The sequence below is a fragment of the Nannospalax galili genome, unplaced genomic scaffold, assembly GCF_000622305.1.
Source record: "Nannospalax galili isolate Female #2095 unplaced genomic scaffold, S.galili_v1.0 scaffold411, whole genome shotgun sequence".
NCBI classification, from domain to species: Eukaryota; Metazoa; Chordata; class Mammalia; order Rodentia; family Spalacidae; genus Nannospalax; species Nannospalax galili.
This window is the reverse complement of record NW_008329714.1, coordinates 968629-974603: the sequence shown is the minus strand read 5'-3', so window position 1 is coordinate 974603 and position 5975 is coordinate 968629.

The window sequence follows — 5975 nt, the reverse complement described above, 5'->3', positions numbered from 1 at the left end:
GTAAGCAGTGTTCCTCCATGGCCTGTGCTCCAGCTTCTGTCTCCGGGTTCCTGCCCTGAGTTCCTACCTTGGGCTCCCTGATGAACTGTGACCCGGGAGATGTAAGACAAATAAACCCTTTCCTCCCCAAGTTGGTATTGGTCAGAGTGTTTTGTCACAGCAATGGAGAAACAGACTAGGACAAAAATACAGATTAACAAAAAAGACAGTATGGAAATTACAAATACTCTGAAATGAATGGCAATGAATATCTGACATGACAAAACAGGCCTAACGGATCCACTGAACCAGCGGCCGGCCGGAAGAAAATTGAGAGGCTTCGGTGTGTTTCTCGCAAAGAGTAAGTTACTCAAGCTAAGTGGAAAATTCACAGTGAAATAAACCCAGAGAAAGCTAAAGGAAGGGGACAGTGAGAAACAAGTGAAACGAGAATGAAGTCGGTTATAGAAACCAAAAGGCTGGTGTTCCGTCACAGACGAATGAAATAAGCTTCGTGTAACCTTGACTAGAAATAACACTAGCAGTATTGTAAATGACAAAGGGGACACAGTACGTGCAATGAAACTCAGGCAATGTAAATGTGCAGATGGGGGACTGGAAAGATGGCTCAGCAGTTAAGAGCACTGGCTGCTCTTACAGAGGACCTGGGTTTGGTTCCCAGCACCCACATGGCAGCTAACGACTGTCTGTAACTCCAGTTCCAGGGGATCTGATGCCCTCTCTGGCCACCACAGACATTTCTTGTACATGGTACACTCACATACATGCAGGTACTTTTGGTAGGAGGGCAAGGAGGAGACAAGCTTGTTACTGAGCAGCTCAAACGGTTCTAGAACTTGCTGTAACAACCCAGGCTGGCTTCTAACTTGGGATCTATCTGCCTTCAGTCTCCTGAGTGTTGGGATACAGGCTTGCACCACCAGGCTCAGTATAAAACAATTTGAAAAGTTAGACTAAATTAGATTAAAGAGGTACTTTTTTTGACAAGAACACAAATTCTAAAAGTTGGCTGAAGAAAAGTAGAAAAATGGTTATTAATGGGATTGAAATGATAAAAGGGAACCAGACCCAGCTCCAACTCTGAAAACACCTAGGTCAATTAAGAACTGATCCACAAGGAAAGGAGGAGGGGGCACAGGAAGACACACTATAGCACACCAGTTGTATAGGAATGTGTAGAGAAAACTATAAAACGTTCTATGAGGCCAATGTATCTTGATATCAAAAGAACAAGAGCAGAATTTTAAAAAAATATCAAGTACAATCTTTTTTTTTTCTGCCTGACATGGTGGCATACACCTTTAAAATCCTAGCACTCCAGAGGCAGAAACAGATCTCACAGAGATTGAGGCCAGCCCAGTCTACATAGTGAGTTCCAGGCCTGCTGGGGCTACAGGGAGATCCTGTCTCAAAAAGACAAAAAGGAAAAATAAGATTTATTCTATTTTTAATTATGTATATATGTGTGTATAATTGTATGTGGGTATGTACATGTGAGTACAGGTACCCACAGAGGCCAGAAAAAGGTGTGGATCGCCTGGATATGGAGTCTTTGTGAGCTGCTTAACATGGGTGCTGGGAACTGAACTCAGGTCCTTGGAAGAGCTGTAGAGTCTTAACCACTGAGCCAGGCACAGCACAACTATGTCACAGACATGGATGTAAGCATGAGTTTAGTGATGTAACAAAAGAATGAATCCCTCCTAAAAGAGGACATTCAAAAGCCTGAAAAAAAAAATGGAAAAATGATCAACTGTAGGACTTACTAAAAAAAAAACACACACACACTGGGTGTGGTGGAGTGCGCCTTTAATCCTAGCGCCCTAGAGACAGAGGCAGGTGGATCTCTGTGAGATTGCTGTCACCCTGGCCTACATTGTGACTCCCAGGTAGGGTGGGACTAGGGAGAACCTATCAAAAAAACATACAACAAAAAAAAAGGAAAAAAGAAAAGAAAACACACAAAAAAAGATAACTTCCACCCATAAAAATAACAAAATGTAGCCGGGTGTGGTGGCGCACACCTTTAATCCCAGCACTCGGGAGGCAGAGGCAGGCAGATCTCTGTGAGTTCAAGGCCAGCCTTGTCTACATAGTGAGTTCCAGGACAGCTGGGGCTACAGGGAGACCCTGTCTCAAAAAGACAAAAAAAAAAAAAAAATGTTGCCAAGAGTAGGAAGAGACCAACATTTTATTGCTCTGTGACAGGTTGGATGCTCCCAGCTGCTGAGGAAAACAAGCTGGGGTCACTGATGCCGAAAAAGGTCACCTGGCCCTTCACTTCCAGGAATGAACTGGAGACCATCCCTCTGGCTCCAACAGTGCTGGCAACCAGGAAAGAAAAAAACGTCTTACATGCCTAGGGATAAGGAAATGACAAGGCAAAATATTTGCAGTGCAAGGATCATGTGACCTTGGAATGAACTAACTCACAAGCACCTATGTGCGTGCGTGCGTGCACAAAGGGAGTAAAACAAAACAAAACAAAAGACAGGGTCAGCGAGATGACTCCGGGGGAGGGGGCGGGGAGGTGGCGGTGAAGGCGCCTGTGCCAGGCCTGACAATCTGAGTTTGATGCCCAGGACCCACATGAAAGTGAAACTGACTCCTGCAAACTGACCTCTGATCTCCACACACAAGCATGGTACCCACACGCGTGCACATGCATAGACACACACATAAAAGAAAAAAGAAAAATAAGGTAAAGGACACATCACGCTTACCATTTATCCAAGTTTAGTGAGATGCAAAATAGTAATGCACATTTCCCATTCATAAGAATATGTGTATGTAATTATTTTCTTTTTAAAGATTGGAAAGATAAAATCGAAGCATAAACTTCCCACAGAAAAAAAGAGGGGAGAGAGGGTTGGGATGAGAGTAGAAAACAAAGCAACCTTGAAATTTATGTGTAATTTCTAGTTTTAAGTTAAAGCCTGCATGTAGGTAAATGTATCCATGTTGCGCAATGCCCTCAGAGGACAGAAGAGGGGCTTGGATTCCCCTGTAACTGGAGTTATGGGTGGTTGTTAGCCACTAAGTGGATGCCGGGAATCAAACCCAGGTCCTCTGCAAGAGCAATCAGTGTTCTTAACCACTGAGCCATCTCTCCAACCCCTGTGTGAGTTTTTAAAGTCTGACTTTAGGACGTAAGAAGAGGAAAATGTACTAAAATAACAGTGCTTCCTGTCAGATGACGGAGAAAATTGGACAGTGATCATTTTCTTTCACTTTTACTTCTCTGTATTTTTAAAATTTTCCAGTAGAGTGAAAACATTAAAAAGGACTGAGAAGTCTTTTTTTTTTTTTTCCAAATAGAACATTGCTATGTAGCTCAGGCTGATCTCAGACACTTGATCATTCTGTCTCAGCCTCCTGATTGCTAGAATCATAGTTGTATGCCATTGTTCCAGCCCCCAGTCCTCTCTCTTTAAAAATGTCTCTGGTATGATTTACAGAAGAAAATGGAAATATGAGAGTTAGAAGCAGATCTTGCCACAGCCCAGGGCAAACCCTCTTCAGTCCTCTTGTCTCAGCCTCCTGATGGCTGTGATTACAAGTGTGCATCACCAAAGAGGGCTCTAGTTTTTAAAGTTCTTGCAGAATTAAAAGAAGTCCAAAGAAATCAAAGGTTACAACACAGGGAATCAATGAGGTACTCTTATATACATACAAGCATAACAGTCATACACATAAAATAAAAAATTAATTAATTAATTAAAAAAAAAAGAATGCTTCATCTTTTTGCATGGCAATCTATTGTGCTTACCACAAGCCCGGATATGTGTGTGTTCTTCCACCCTGTAACTGCACTTCTGGGAATCTGAGTAATCAGAGATGCCCACGGCAGATAATGAACCATAACTGTATGAGGAAGCTAACATGCATGTCTGCAGCTACAACTATGCCAGGAAGCTCATTCACATGTCAGTACAACACCATAATGCAATTTAAGCAGAGGAAGAAAATCAGAGCTGAGCCTCGTGGTACAATTACCTAGGAAGTTGAAGCAAGATGATTGAAAGTTCAAGGCCTGCCAGAACTAGAGAGCAGTTCAACGCCAGCCTGGGCAACTTAATGAGACCCTGTCTTAGAGTGAAAAATGAAGATTAGTAAGATGGCTCAGTGCCTGACAATCTGAGTTCAGTCCCTGAGACTCACATGGTAAAGGAGAGAACCAAGTCCTGAAATTTGTCCTCTGACTGCCACACTTGAGCTGGGGCACATATGAGCTCCTGAGTGTGCACACACACAATAAATAAATTAATGTGAAATTAATTAATTTTAAAATTAATTAAATTAATAGGTGAAAAGAGGGGCTGGAGAGATGGCTCAGCACTTAAGAACACTGGCTGCTCTTGCAGAGGACCTGGGTTTGATTTCTAGCACCCACATGGCAGCTAACAACCATCCATAATGCCCTCTTCTGACCTTCTCGGGCATTGTACCACACAGCTGCATAATTAATGTGAAATTAATTAATTTTAAAATTAATTAAATTAATAGGTGAAAAGAGGGGCTGGAGAGATGGCTCAGCACTTAAGAACACTGGCTGCTCTTGCAGAGGACCTGGGTTTGATTTCTAGCACCCACATGGCAGCTAACAACCATCCATAATGCCCTCTTCTGACCTTCTCGGGCATTGTACTACACAGCTGCACTTACATACATGCGGGCAATATACTCATACACATAAAATAAAAATAATTTTTTAAGGTGAAAAGAGACTGAGGACATAGCTCAGTGATACAGCCTAGCATGTGTGAGGTTCAGTATGACAAAAAATATTGGGCATATATTAAAATATTATACATCACTTATCAGATAGAGGGAATCTTAGATGAAAATGTTTATTACTTCGTTATGTTTTCTAACTATTCTCCAAGAGGACATCTTATTTATAAACCATAAGAAATAAACTTTTGGGGGCTAGAGAGATGGCTCGGTGGTTAAGAACACTGGTTGCTCTTGCAGGGGACCCAGGTTCAATTCCCAGCATCCACATGGCAACTAACAACCATCAGTAACTCTAGTTCAAGGGAATCCAGCACCCTCTTCTGACCTCCACTGGCATTGCACAACAGGGATGCACTTACACATATGCAGGCAATATACTCATACTCATAAACTAAAAATAATAAAATATTGTTTTAAAAAAATAGACTTTTCAAAATAATTCAGTATGTGATCATAAAAATTTTAGATAAAACGATATTGATATCATATATACATAACATATAAATACTTCTATGTGCATATAGAATCAGGATATGGTTTGATAGGGTTCAGATTCAGGCAACTCCAGACCCAGAAACCATAAGGCCAACTCCCAGCCCCCTGCAAGCTGACAAAAGCTGCTCCAGGAATCGGTGACCCAATGTATTGTGATCAGAGCATGCTACACAGGCTGACAAACAGGTTCCCTAAGCCCTTAGCTGCAGTGGGTTCCTGGAACCCTGTAATTGTAGAAAACATGTTTGACAGATGTTTTCCTCGATAAGTTTCACCAGGTACAGACCCCATTCCCCTCCTGAGCAGCCCCCTAAACAGCCCCAAACAGCAGGAAAATATTCTCTTTTTCTGCTTTCTTTCCCTTTATAAGCTACCCGCCCTGCAGCCATTGGATTACTGGTTCTTCCTCATACCCGAGTTGAGGCCCAGCCCTGCGAAATCCATTAAACTCTTGCTTTGCCAGAATCCTCTCTGTTTCTGTTTCATGGCGATCCCAACCCCTGCCACCTTTTCATCTAACATGGTTAAGCCATGTTTACCTAGTGTTACCTGAGTATTGCTATAAGCAAATATTCCATTTAACTAGATGATATCCCTGTAAGCATTAACAGCTTAAAAGTCTTTATTTTCTGTATTAATGACTTTAAAATATATACTATCTGTTTTGGGCACACAAGGTTTAGAAATGTCTTTGAGAGCAGACATGTAGCGCCTTCTTGCCTTTGCAGAATATGTTAGGTACA